The sequence below is a fragment of the Oncorhynchus keta genome, chromosome 25 (genome assembly GCF_023373465.1).
Source record: "Oncorhynchus keta strain PuntledgeMale-10-30-2019 chromosome 25, Oket_V2, whole genome shotgun sequence".
Lineage (NCBI taxonomy): Eukaryota > Metazoa > Chordata > Actinopteri > Salmoniformes > Salmonidae > Oncorhynchus > Oncorhynchus keta.
The window spans coordinates 26,239,203-26,253,273 of record NC_068445.1 but is presented as its reverse complement, the minus strand read 5'-3'; the positions used below and the strand labels follow the sequence as shown (position 1 = coordinate 26,253,273).

The window sequence follows — 14,071 nt, the reverse complement described above, 5'->3', positions numbered from 1 at the left end:
GGGCTACATTGCTTCAGACCCCAAATACGGCCCCTGTAATACCAAAGTGATGAGGTCCATCTGGCTGGGACAGACAGAGCCCCCCTACTCATCATGCCTGTCGTAGAGGAAGAGCTGAGTCACATACTGTTGTGTTGTGCTCTGTCTGCAGTGACAGATAGCAGCAGCACACCCGCCATGCACAGGTGTCATCCAACGAGTCCCTTCCTCACTCTAAGCCCTGCTTCATCTGTCTCATTCATACCCAGTGGAGCTGGGATCAGGGGGAAGTTAGGGTAAGTCCCAAAATGGCACCCTATTCCCTATTTAGTGCATTACTTCTGACCAGACTATGGTCAGAAGTAGTGCATTATTTTTAGGGAACAGGGTGCCATTTGGAACGCATCCTAAGAGTCAGTCTGCTGAGGAACACCAGGTGTTCACACCATATGCAAAATGCACTGGCAACGCTGTGTGAATACTTAATGAGAGCAAGGCAACAACTTCCACACAAACATCACATAATATATGCCATTTAGCAGACGCTTTTATCCAAAGCGACTTACAGTCATGTGTGCATACATTCTACGTATGGGTGGTCCCGGGGATCGAACCCACTACCCTGGCGTTACAAGCGCCATGCTCTACCAACTGAGCTACAGAAGGACATGGTGGTAGCTACAGTACTGTAGGGGTAGACTACAATTGATACTTAGCTTTAACTCGATCTGCCTTAAGAGCTACATAAAACTGTCATTCCACTGACATAACCAGTGTCATTATTTACATTTATAAAGAAAGAAAGTAGCACACTCTTAGGTCTCTTGGGTGTGTGTCAGCTCATGCTTTTTACTAGATTATTTATGTTTATGACAGCGGAGGTCAGGTTGGGGGGTAACTGGCTTTACACACCGTCATCACCACACAAACAGTTTAGTTAAGCTAGTTAGCTAACGATGTGCCTAGCCACTTGGCTAGCTGACCTATAAACAAAGATTTATGTCATGATAATGTTGATGTAATAAGGTGGCGTCAGCTGACATGAATGTTTGACTCATTAAGTCATTATTACTGTGTAATAACACAGGACCTGATGACAAAAGGGTCAAGTAAAGAGTAATAAAACAAATAAGTGTTTGCAGTCCTCTTTTCCATGATGTGAACTTGTACTTGTCTTCTGAACAAAGTATGGTATGATTGAATTTAAGTGGCGTGAGGGAGAGAGTTGTCAGAACTGTTTACACAGAATCTGGCGAAGATTAGTGAGGGTAGCTCTTGAATTTGTACACAGAGAGAGGTGAAAAAATGTCCTCTGGGTGAGGAGATAAGGTCTGGCTGCCAGCCATCTCTACTGAGCAGCTACTGGGTCGACTGTTGTCCTCAGCCTGCCTCTCATAATCTTGCAGTGCGTTAAAGCAGATTGTGGATTAGCAACACCCATACACAGGGAAAGAAGGTGTTAGGAAAAGCTATGCATAATGTTACATATGTATTAATGCAGGTTCAAGAATATTGGGCAGTGAGGGGAGTGTAGAAACTGTATTGTCTGAGGGAAAAATAACTCTTGTGGTTTGTGTGTGTGTATAGATATATGTATGTGTGAGAGAGAGAGAAACAGAGAGAGAGAGAGAGAGAGAGAGGGATAGAAAGTTGGGCATGGTTTTAAGCGGTTGGTCGGGTCCGACACCAATTGGCAACTGCCTGGCTGCCTTTTTGCTCTATTAAACATTTCAATGAGAGAGAGGCCTTGCTCCAGTTACGAGATAGGCCTCACTCAGTCACTACTTAGCCCAGCAATCTGGAGAGCAGCTTGTGAATGAGCCAGAGAGGTGTTTAAATGGCAGCCCGTGTCACTGGCTCACTGGGCCCTAATGGCTGACACAGAGACTGGGTTTCCACAAGACCTGGGTTCAAATACTATTTATTTCAAATACTTCAGTTGGGTTTGCTTAAGCTTGCCTTGTGAAAAAAAAAACGCAAACCCCGCTCATCACGAACTCGGATACCTCCTGCGCCTTGACCTGTTGTTTCGGCCTGTTGTTTTCCCACGTTTTATATCGTTCATAAGAGTTTGTGTCAACACCTGCTACCAGCTAGCTAGCTTGCAATGGAGCCCGCTTCGCCTGGAATAGCTAGCAAACATTTCCAGCTCTGAAGAAGTTGTGTTTATTACGCTCTTGTCCGGGAAAACATTGACAATCCGGAGTTCCAATGCGGCAATTGTTTTCAGAATTCAATTCTGAAATAACTTGTCGGGAAAACGCAAATTCGAACTTTCTCGTTCTCAACTCCTGTGGCTGGACGCCGCTCGGGCTTGATGTATCCTCACCTTGTCACCCGTCCCTAACCGAATGTGCTACCTGGAACTTGCCTGCCAAGGAAGTTGTCTCCATCTGCTTCTCCTCCTCCATCATGTAATGAAGTAGACGGAGGACAGCATGAGGATTGTTGCAATCAGCACTCGTCCCATGTCACAAGTCGTGGAAACCGAAGGCAGCGGCATTCTTCTAAGCGGACTGGAGTGTCTGCGAGCGGTCCGGAGCAGATTGACATGAGGAATAGTTTCGCCGCTCTGGTGCCTGATGATGTAATGGGCAGTTCAATGGTGAGAAATGTCTCAGTCTCTGAAGCAAAAACTGTGTGCTATCCAGGAGCATGACTACAGGACATCAATAAGCTGCTGCCAAACATTTGAAACCTGCATCAGGACATCAATAAGCTGCTCCCAAACATTTGAAACCTGCATCAGGACATCAATGAGCTGCTCCCAAACATTATAAACCTGCATCAGGACATCAATAAGCTGCTCCCAAACATTTTAAACCTGCATCAGGACATCAATAAGCTGTTCCCAAACATGTTAAACCTGCATCAGGACATCAATGAGCTGCTCCCAAACATTATAAACCTGCATCAGGACATCAATGAGCTGCTCCCAAACATTTTAAACCTGCATCAGGACATCAATGAGCTGCTCCCAAACATTTTAAACCTGCATCAGGACATCAATAAGCTGCTCTCAAACAGTATAAACCTCCATCAGGACATCAATGAGCTGCTCCCAAACATTTTAAACCTGCATCAGGACATCAATGACACCTGCATCAGGACATCAATGAGCTGTTCCCAAACATTATAAACCTGCATCAGGACATCAATGAGCTGCTCCCAAACATTTTAAACCTGCATCAGGACATCAATGAGCTGCTCCCAAACATTTTAAACCTGCATCAGGACATCAATAAGCTGCTCCCAAACATTATAAACCTGCAACAGGACATCAATAAGCTGCTCCCAAACATTTTAAACCTGCATCAGGACATCAATGAGCTGCTCCCAAACATTTTAAACCTGCATCAGGACCTCAATAAGCTGCTCCCAAACATTATAAACCTGCATCAGGACATCAATTAGCTGCTCCCAAACATTTTAAACCTGCATCAGGACATCAATGAGCTGCTCCCAAACATTTTAAACCTGCATCAGGACATCAATGAGCTGCTCCCAAACATTTTAAACCTGCATCAGGACATCAATGAGCTGCTCCCAAACATTTTAAACCTGCATCAGGACATCAATGAGCTGCTCCCAAACATTTTAAACCTGCATCAGGACCTCAATAAGCTGCTCCCAAACATGTTAAACCTGCATCAGGACATCAATGAGCTGCTCCCAAACATTTTAAACCTGCATCAGGACATCAATGAGCTGCTCCCAAACATTTTAAACCTGCATCAGGACATCAATGAGCTGCTCCCAAACATTTTAAACCTGCATCAGGACATCAATGAGCTGCTCCCAAACATTTTAAACCTGCATCAGGACCTCAATAAGCTGCTCCCAAACATGTTAAACCTGCAACAGGACATCAATAAGCTGCTCCCAAACATGTTAAACCTGCATCAGGACATCAATGAGCTACTCCCAAACATGTTAAACCTGCAACAGGACATCAATAAGCTGCTCCCAAACATTTTAGACCTGCAACAGGACATCAATAAGCTGCTCCCAAACATGTTAAACCTGCATCAGGACATCAATGAGCTGCTCCCAAATATGTTAAACCTGCATCAGGACATCAATAAGCTGCTCCCAAACATTATAAACCTGCATCAGGACATTAATGAGCTGCTCCCAAACATTATAAACCTGCATCAGGACATCAATGAGCTGCTCCCAAACATTTTAAACCTGCATCAGGACCTCAATAAGCTGCTCCCAAACATTTTAAACCTGCATCAGGACATCAATAAGCTGCTCCCCAACATTATAAACCTGCATCAGGACATTAATGAGCTGCTCCCAAACATGTTAAACCTGCAACAGGACATCAATAAGCTGCTCCCAAACATTTTAAACCTGCATCAGGACATCAATAAGCTGCTCCCAAACATTATAAACCTGCATCAGGACATTAATGAGTGTGCTCCCAAACATTTTAAACCTGCATCAGGACATCAATAAGCTGCTCCCAAACATTTTAAACCTGCATCAGGACATTAATGAGTGTGCTCCCAAACATTTTAAACCTGCATCAGGACATCAATAAGCTGCTCCCAAACATTTTAAACCTGCATCAGGACATCAATAAGCTGCTCCCAAACATTTGAAGCCTGCATCAGGACATCAATGAGCTACTCCCAAACATGTTAAACCTGCATCAGGACATCAATGAGCTACTCCCAAACATGTTAAACCTGCATCAGGACATCAATGAGCTGCTCCCAAACATGTTAAACCTGCATCAGGACATCAATGAGCTACTCCCAAACATGTTAAACCTGCATCAGGACATCAATAAGCTGCTCCCAAACATTTTAAACCTGCATCAGGACATCAATAAGCTGCTCCCAAACATTATAAACCTGCATCAGGACATTAATGAGTGTGCTCCCAAACATGTTAAACCTGCAACAGGACATCAATAAGCTGCTCCCAAACATTTGAAACCTGCATCAGGACATTAATGAGTGTGCTCCCAAACATTTTAAACCTGCATCAGGACATCAATAAGCTGCTCCCAAACATTTGAAACCTGCATCAGGACATCAATGAGCTGCTCCCAAACATTTTAAACCTGCATCAGGACATCAATAAGCTGCTCCCAAACATTTGAAGCCTGCATCAGGACATCAATGAGCTACTCCCAAACATGTTAAACCTGCATCAGGACATCAATGAGCTACTCCCAAACATGTTAAACCTGCATCAGGACATCAATGAGCTGCTCCCAAACATGTTAAACCTGCATCAGGACATTAATGAGCTGCTCCCAAACATTTGAAACCTGCATCAGGACATCAATGAGCTGCTCCCAAACATTTGAAACCTGCATCAGGACATCAATGAGCTGCTCCCAAACATTTGAAACCTGCATCAGGACATCAATGAGCTGCTCCCAAACATTTGAAACCTGCATCAGGACATCAATGAGCTGCTCCCAAACATTTGAAACCTGCATCAGGACATCAATAAGCTGCTCCCAAACATTTGAAACCTGCATCAGGACATCAATGAGCTGCTCCCAAACATTTTAAACCTGCATCAGGACATCAATAAGCTGCTCCCAAACATTTGAAGCCTGCATCAGGACATCAATGAGCTACTCCCAAACATGTTAAACCTGCATCAGGACATCAATGAGCTACTCCCAAACATGTTAAACCTGCATCAGGACATCAATGAGCTGCTCCCAAACATGTTAAACCTGCATCAGGACATCAATAAGCTGCTCCCAAACATAAACCTGCATCAGGACATCAATGAGCTGTTCCCAAACATTTTAAACCTGCATCAGGACCTCAATAAGCTGCTCCCAAACATTATAAACCTGCATCAGGACATCAATGAGCTGCTCCCAAACATTTTAAACCTGCATCAGGAAATTGAGTACATCATAGTCAATGTGTGATTCAATGACATGATGAAGGACCGCTCATAACAGCTGAAGATGGATTTTAAATAACTTATTTGGTCTCTGCTTGACACCAACAAATGCCCCACAAAATGTGGCCTTTTGCCCTCCCTAAATTCTAGCATTGAACATTTCAGCAGACTTTCAGTCCTCCATAACTGGCTACGTGACTACTGCAGCTCTGTGGGTGTAACATTTATTCACAATTTTGATACCTTTTGGAAACAAAGCTTGTTTTATAAAGAGGATGGGATCCACCTAAATCATTTGGGTTTCTGGATCCATTCACAGCTTTATAAGGCTGCATTGAGAGAATGACTTATCAATGACCCAAGCCCAGCTCAGTTAATCCCTACCACTGTGTCGAGGATGACATTCAGATACTGACCATCTCTAAACCCCTTTTAAAAAATCGAATAAAAAAATCTCTGAAACTCACTTCAGTCATAACATCTACAGAAAATACAGAAATGCCAATGGTGGAGGTGTTGCCGTTTATATTTAGAACCACATTCTTGTAAAGCTTAGACAACCTCATGTTAAATATTGTTGAAGTAATATGGCTACGGGTTAATCTGCCTCAACTAAAGCCTAGTCTTGTGGGAAGCTGCTATAGACCACCACGTGCTAACAGTCAGTATCTGGATAACGTGTGTGAAATGTAGGGCTGACTACAATTAGCTGACTGGTCGATTGTTTGCTAGTTTGGCTGTTGGTCGACCGAGACTGTTTTAGTCAAGCAGTAACAAATACATATATACCGTTGAAGTCGGAAGTTTACATACACTTAGGTTGGAGTAATTAAAACATTAGAATTTTTCAACCACTCCACAAATTTATTGTTAACAAACTATAGTTTTGGTAAGACAGTTATGCATTCTACTTTGTGCACGACACAAGTAATTTTTTCAACAATTGTTCACAGACAGATTGTTTCACTTATACTTCACTATATCACAATTCCAGTGGGTCAGAAGTTTACATGCACTAAGTTGACTGTGCCTTTAAACAGCTTGGAAAATTCCAGAAAATTATGTCATCGCTTTAGAAGCTTCTGATAGGCTAATTGACATAATTTGAGTCAATTGAAGGTGTACCTGTGGATGTATTTCAAGGCCTACCTTCAAACTCAGTGCCTCTTTGCTTGACTTCATGGGAAAATCAAAAGAAATCAGCCAAGACCTCAGAATTTTTTTTTAGACCTCCACAAGTCTGGTTCATCCTTGGGAGCAATTTCCAAACGCCTGAAGGTACCACGTTCATCTGTACAAACAATAGTATGCAAGTATAAACACCATGGGACCACGCAGCCATCATACCGCTCAGGAAGGACGCGTTCTGTCTCCTAGAGATGAACATACTTTGTTGCGAAAAGTGCAAATCAATCCCAGAACAACAGCAAAATGACCTTGTGAAGATGCGGGAGGAAGCAGGTACAAAAGTATCTATATCCACAGTAACACGAGTCCTATATCGACATTACCTGAAAGGCCGCTCAGCCAGGAAGAAGCCGCTGCTCCAAAACCGCCATAAAAAAGCCAGACTAGACTACGGTTTGCAACTGCACATGGGAACAAAGATTGTACTTTGGAGAAATCTGGTCTGATGAAAGAAAATAGAATTGTTTGGCCATAATGACCATCGTTATGTTTGGAGGAAAAAAGGGGAGGCTTGCAAGCTGAAGAACACCATCCCAACCGTGGAGCACGGGGGTGGCAGCATCATGTTGTGGTGATGCTTTGCTGCAAGAGGGACTGGTGCACTTCACAAAATAGATGGCATCATGAGGAAAGAAAATTGTGGATATATTGAAGCAACATCTCAAGACATCAGTCAGGAAGTTAAAGCTTGGTCGCAAATGGGTCTTCCAAATGGAGAATTAACCCAAGCATACATCCAAAGTTGTGGCAAAATGGCTTAAGGACAACAAAGTCAAGGTAATGGAGTGGCCATCACAAATCTCTGACCTAAATCCCATAGAAAATGTGTGGGCAGAACTGAAAAAGCGTGTGCGAGCAAGGAGGCCTACAAATCTGACTCCGTTACACCAGCTCTGTCAGGAGAAATGTGCCAAAATTCACCCAACTTATTGTGGGAAGCTTCAACTGCTTCAAACTTCAACTGTACATATCTACTTCAATTACATCATACATCATCGACTCAGTACTGGTATCCCATGTATTTAGCAAAGTTATCGTTACTCATTGTGTATTTATTCCTCATGTGAATTATCTTTCCTTTTTTTCTCTCTGCATTGTTGGGAAAGGCCCGAAGCATGTGACAAATAACATTTGATTTGCAGAGTCAAGTCATTCCATAAAAATGAGCAATCTGCAACATTACATAGGTAAGTGCTACTTATGAACTCCTTAAGTAAACCTTGCTTGCTGATGCACTTGACTAATACACACACACAAACACCTCAGTGAACTAATCCATCGCGGAGGCCTAGACTAAAAGCCTATTTAAGTTTGATCCGAAAATGTGGTTGGAGGCTCAATATGACGCAATTGCAAAGCCTCCAGAGGCATGCAGAGGCCAAATCGAGCTCTGTACATCATCGCCAAGCGCTTCCCAAATGTCTTTTACAATAAGGAGGGCTCTGTATAGCTCCACAACATGATTGGTTGACGGCAGAATGTGCTCTCTCCCGACTATTTGTGCTCATTCATTGTTTCATTGTGTGAATTATTTGTGTTTGATTGTTAGTGTATATCAGTTCCCCATTACATAGATCACCAGTAGTACATTTACCGTTAATTCCTATCATTTCTAATCCAGAATGTTTGTTACGGTCATTTATTTTAAAGCATTCAATATTATTATTCCAGTCTTCCCATAATCCTTGTGGACACATTGTTTGGAGAGCCCACAACCTATGCTACACACACATTTTGGTTTATTTAATTCCTTTTACAAGTTTTGTAAATTTAGTCATTGTCTTTTGTTTGAGCGCTCCGGTCAATGTTAAGTAAGAACCTGCACGCATAGAAATAGGCCTTTAGGCTACCTGGCCTGGGTGTCCCTGTCTGCGTCTAATACCAACATGTTTCAAGCAGACCACCATAGTCCCTGTGCCCAAGAACACTGAGGTAACTTGCCGCGGCTTTTGTGGCGCGATGGGTAACGATGCTTTGTGAGTGAGTGATGTGTGCAGAGGGTCCCTGGTTTGAGCTCAGGTTGGGGCGAGGAAAGGGACGGAAGCTAGACGGTTACATTGATGCTGTTGACCCGGATCACTGGTTGCTGAGGAAAAGGAGGAGGTCAAAAGGGTGGTGAGTGCAACCAATAGGACATGGCTAGCTAGTTAGCGGTGGTGCGTGCTAATAGCGTTTATAATCGGTGACGTCACTCGCTTTGAGACCTTGAAGTAGTGGTTCCCCTTGCTCTGCAAGGGCCGCGGCTTTTGTGGAGCGATGGGTAACGATGCTTCAAGGGTGACTGTTGATGTGTGCAGAGGGTCCCTGGTTCGAGCCCAGGTAGGGGCGAGGAGAGGGACGGAAGCTATACTGTATAGGGATGAGGCAATAGGAAAGGCAAATATTACAATTGGCTCAGAACAGGGCAGCACGGCTGGCTCTTAAATCTACACGGAGAGCTAACATTAATAATATGCATGTACAGTGCTGTGAAAGTATTTGCCCCCTTCCTGATTTCTTTTTTCTTTTTTGCACATTTGTCACACTTAAATGTTTCAGATCAAACCAGTTTTAATATTACACAAAGATAACACAAGTAAACACAAAATGCAGTTTTTAAGTGGTCATTTTATTTATTAAGGGAAAAAAGCTATCCGAATCTTCATGGCCCTATGTGACAAAGTAATTGCTCCCCTCTTGTTAAATCATGAATTTACTCTGGTTAATCACATTTTTTGGAAAGCTGAGTTCAATTTCACTAGCCACACCCAGGCCTGATTACTGCCAGACCTGTTGAATCAAGAAATAACTTAAATAGAATCTGTCTGACAAGGTGAAGTAGGCCAAAAGATCTCAAAAAGCAAGACATCATGTCGCGATACAAAGAAATTCAGGAACAGATAAGAAACAAAGCAATTGACATCTATCAGTCTGGAAAGGGTTACAAAGCCATTTCTAAAGCTTTGGGACTCCAGCAAACCACGGTGAGAGCCATTATCTACAAATTCAAAACATTTGAGTGGTGAACCTTCCCAGGAATGGCCGGCCTACCAAAATTACCCCAAGAGTGCACTGACGACTCATCCAAGAGGTCACAAAATAACCCACAACAACATCTAAAGAACTGCAGGCCTCACTTGCCTCAGTTAAGGTCAGTGTTCATGACTCAACTATAAGAAAGAGACTGGGCAAAAATGGCATCGATGGCATTGTTCCAAGTCGAAAACCACTGTTGACCAAAAATAACATAAAGGCTTGTCTCACTTTTGTCAAAAAACATCTTGATGATCCCCAAGACTTTTGGGAAAATATTCTGTGGACCGAACTTTTTGGAAGGTGTGCGTCCCATTACATCTGGCGTAAAAGTAACACAGCATTTCAGACAAAGATCATCATACCAACAGTCAAATATGGTGGTGGTAGTGTGATGGTCTGGGGCTGCTTTGCTGCTTCAGGACCTGGACAACTTGCTGTGATTGATGGAACCATGAATTCTGCTCCCTTCCAAAAAATCCTGAAGGAGAATGTCCGGCCATCAGTTCGTGACCTCAAGCTGAAGCACACTTGGGTTCTGCAGCAGGACAATGATCCAAAACACATCAGCAAATCCACCTCTCAATGGCTTAAAAAAACAGAATGAAGGTTTTGGAGTGGCCTAGTCAAAGTCCGGACTTGAATCCGATTGAGATGCTGTGGCGTGACCTTAAAAAGTGGTTCATGCTCGAAAACCCTCCAATGTGGCTGAATTAAAACAATTCTGCAAAGAAGAGTGGGCCAAAATTCCTCCACAGCGATGTGAAAAATTAATTGCCAGTTATTGCAGTTGTTGCGGCACAACCAGTTATTAGGTTTAGGGGTAATTTACTTTTTCACATAGGGCCATGAAGGTTCAGATAGCTTTTTTCCCTTAATAAATAAAATCATCACTTAAACACTGCATTTTGTGTTTACTTGTGTTATCTTGGTGTAATATTTAATTTGTGTGTTGATCTGAAACAATTACGTGTGACAAATGTGCAAAAAAATAAGAAATCAGGAAGGGGGCAAATACTTTTTCACAGCCCTGTACATCTCTAATACCTGAAAGTGGAGGAGAGATTGATTTTAACACTACTTGTTTTTGTAAGAAGTGGTGACATGCTGGAGGTGTCCGTTTAAACTACTAGCACACAGCTCGGACACCCATGCATACTCCACAAGACATGCCACCAGAGGTCTCTTCACAATCCCCTAGTCAAGAACAGACTATGGGAGGTGCACAGTACAACATAGAGCCATGGCTACATGGAAGTCTATTCCACATCAGGTAACTGATGCAAGCAGTAGAATCAGATAAAAATACACCTTATGGAAAAGCGGGGACTATGAAGAGACACATGTACACATGGATTTTATATTATAGATATGTGATAGTAGAGTAGTTGCCTGAGGGAACACACTTAATCCGTTGTGAAAAGTGATATGAAATGTAATGTCATGTAATATTTTAAAATGATATATAACTGCCTTAAAATGTTGCTGGAACCCAGGCAGCAGCTAATGGGGATCCCTAATACATACAAATACAGCTCTGGCACTAAAGCAAATGTTAAAAGCATTTGACATATGTCAAATAGTATTTGAACCCAGGTCTGGTTCCCACAGAAGACTGGGGACTATTGACTAACTACCAAACATACTTATCTGCTGGATCAGAGTTCTTAATATACGGCAGATAAAGACAGGGCCTTTGTTCCACATGTGTGGGGGTGGAGAGGTTTACAGGTGTGCTGGGTTGTGTTCTCTAATAACAACATCAGACCTACCTGGTTTACCGCTGCTGTAGTCTCTACTCCGGACTAAACATCCTGACATGGCATAAGGGAGGATGTGTGTGTGGAGGCAGGGAAGTTAGCTGTTGTTGGATCAGGAGAGGAGTCAAATACCACTCTCACATATAAAATCAATAAGATGAGCTCATGTGGGAATCCCTGATCAGCATGAAGACACACAGGCCTGAGGCTCTGGTATGGAGGGGTGAAGTGGCTCCTCGGGGCCAAGGGGAAGTGCACCCTGCACTTCTCTAGGCCCAACGACATGCCCCATTTGTCCCTCCCTCCCTCACTCACTCCATCCCTCCTAAACCACCTAATGCAGATTGACTGTCATTCAGAAGGAGCTTTTCCATAGAAATGGACAAAAAATAACCATCAGGTTCTGAATATATTTAGGCCACCAGAGCACCATACTATAACAGCAAGAAGAACTGTTGACTACATTCATAGAACTACTTGAACCATGTTGTTATAACAAACTGACTCAAATTGAATTTCTCAGCCTACTGCCTTCCTTAGAAAATGAACAGGAACATTATTATAAAAGATATCAGACTCTGAGCCAATGAGTATCAAGGTGCAGATCATGTTGTGGTTTTCCCTGTTAAATCCCCAACTGTATATCAAAATGTAATTAGTGCACGGCTCGTGTATAATCTATGAGGCGGCCGATCAATATCCTCATTCATTCTGACCGAGCTTCATTCTGCGCACCACAAGGCATCCTCCCCCCGCCAGACAGACAGGGGCATGAAGAATATCATCAGCAAAAGGTATCTCCCTCCTCAACATTCCTCTCAGGCAGGCTAGCTAGTGCCTCATGACTGCAAACAGCATAAAGCATGGGAGAAAGGTCCTCCATTTTAACACTGAGCTGCCTGTGAGGCAGAGTGGATTCGTAACACTACTGGTGTGTGACTGTTCTGTCTAACCTGCAGGCTAACTTACATTGTGTTCTCACCACGCAAGCAAAGCAACAGCCATTAAAGCCCTAATGACAACACACGCCAGTTTAATTATGTAGAAAATGTCACAGAGGAAGGATTGTACTTTCCCCACAGCCATGGCTGGTTTTACTCCCACTTCTGCTTAATTGTCTGATTAAAGCATTTCAATCTCATTAGAGATTAAAAAATAAATGCTGGAGACGCTTAGCATACCTCCGTCATCTGAAATGCAACTATCATTTATGATTTATTAGCCTACATGTGCAATATTATAAAGCGAGAAAAACGATGTGAGGGCAGGACCTGTGCCAAGGTGAGCTAAAGCAGAGTGCAGTAGGAGGTCGATGTGAGGGCAGGACCTGTGCCAAGGTGAGCTAAAGAGGAGTTCAGTAGGAGGTCGATGTGAGGGCAGGACCTGTGCCAGGGTGAGCTAAAGCGGAGTTTAGTAGGAGGTCGATGTGAGGGCAGGACCTGCGCCAAGGTGAGCTAAAGCAGAGTTTAGTAGGAGGTCGATGTGAGGGCAGGACCTGCGCCAAGGTGAGCTAAAGCGGAGTTTAGTAGGAGGTCGATGTGAGGGCAGGACCTGCGCCAAGGTGAGCTAAAGCGGAGTTTAGTAGGAGGTCGATGTGAGGGCAGGACCTGTGCCAAGGTGAGCTAAAGCGGAGTTCAGTAGGAGGTCGTGATGTGAGGGCAGGACCTGGGTTTCCCTCGGTGGATGTGGCATTGGACCAAGTCGCTCCTGTCTCAAGCACTGGCAAGCTATAGTCCTTCCTTATCGGAAGACCACTTCCATAAAACTAGCACAGGGAACTGACTAAATAGGTGTCATCTAACCAGTGGAAGGACCGGTCAGAAACATCCCAGGGACCGGTGTTGGTCCACAGACCAGAGGTTGAGAAATAGTTCTAATCCACAGAGCCAGGTCAGGGGGCCTTGCCTCATCTGCTGTTCCCATCTGCCACCACACCTAAACTGGGGGTCCTGTCATGCCAGCAGCCCCCTGCAACCAGCTGTCCTCCCATTCCCCGGTCTCCCTGTCCCCCCTACCGGGACCTCTTCTAAGACTCAGTCCCACCTGCCCGCTTGACACAACACTACAAGCCAACAGGACCCTGAACAGCTTCTACCCCCAAGCCATGACTGCTAAATAGTTAGTTAATTAAATAGTTAACCAAACAGCTACCCGGACTATCTGCATTGACCCTTTTTGACTCATCACATACGCTGCTGCTACTGTTTATTATCAATCCTGTTGCCTAGACACATTATTCCTAGTTA

At 43.6% G+C, this 14,071-nt stretch overlaps 1 protein-coding gene and 1 long non-coding RNA gene across 4 annotated transcripts in view; both read right to left on the bottom strand.

Annotated features, from left to right (window-relative positions):
* The window catches only part of LOC118358457 (palmitoyltransferase ZDHHC8B), a 131,073-nt gene that overhangs the window by 87,057 nt on the left and 29,945 nt on the right, over positions 1–14,071 (bottom strand). The window lies entirely within an intron of this gene.
* Positions 3,605–4,541, bottom strand: LOC127911713 (uncharacterized). The gene is made up of 3 exons (XR_008079021.1): positions 4,424–4,541; positions 4,297–4,338; positions 3,605–3,666 (listed from the first exon to the last, which is right to left on the bottom strand). It is a non-coding gene; the product is annotated as an uncharacterized LOC127911713 (long non-coding RNA).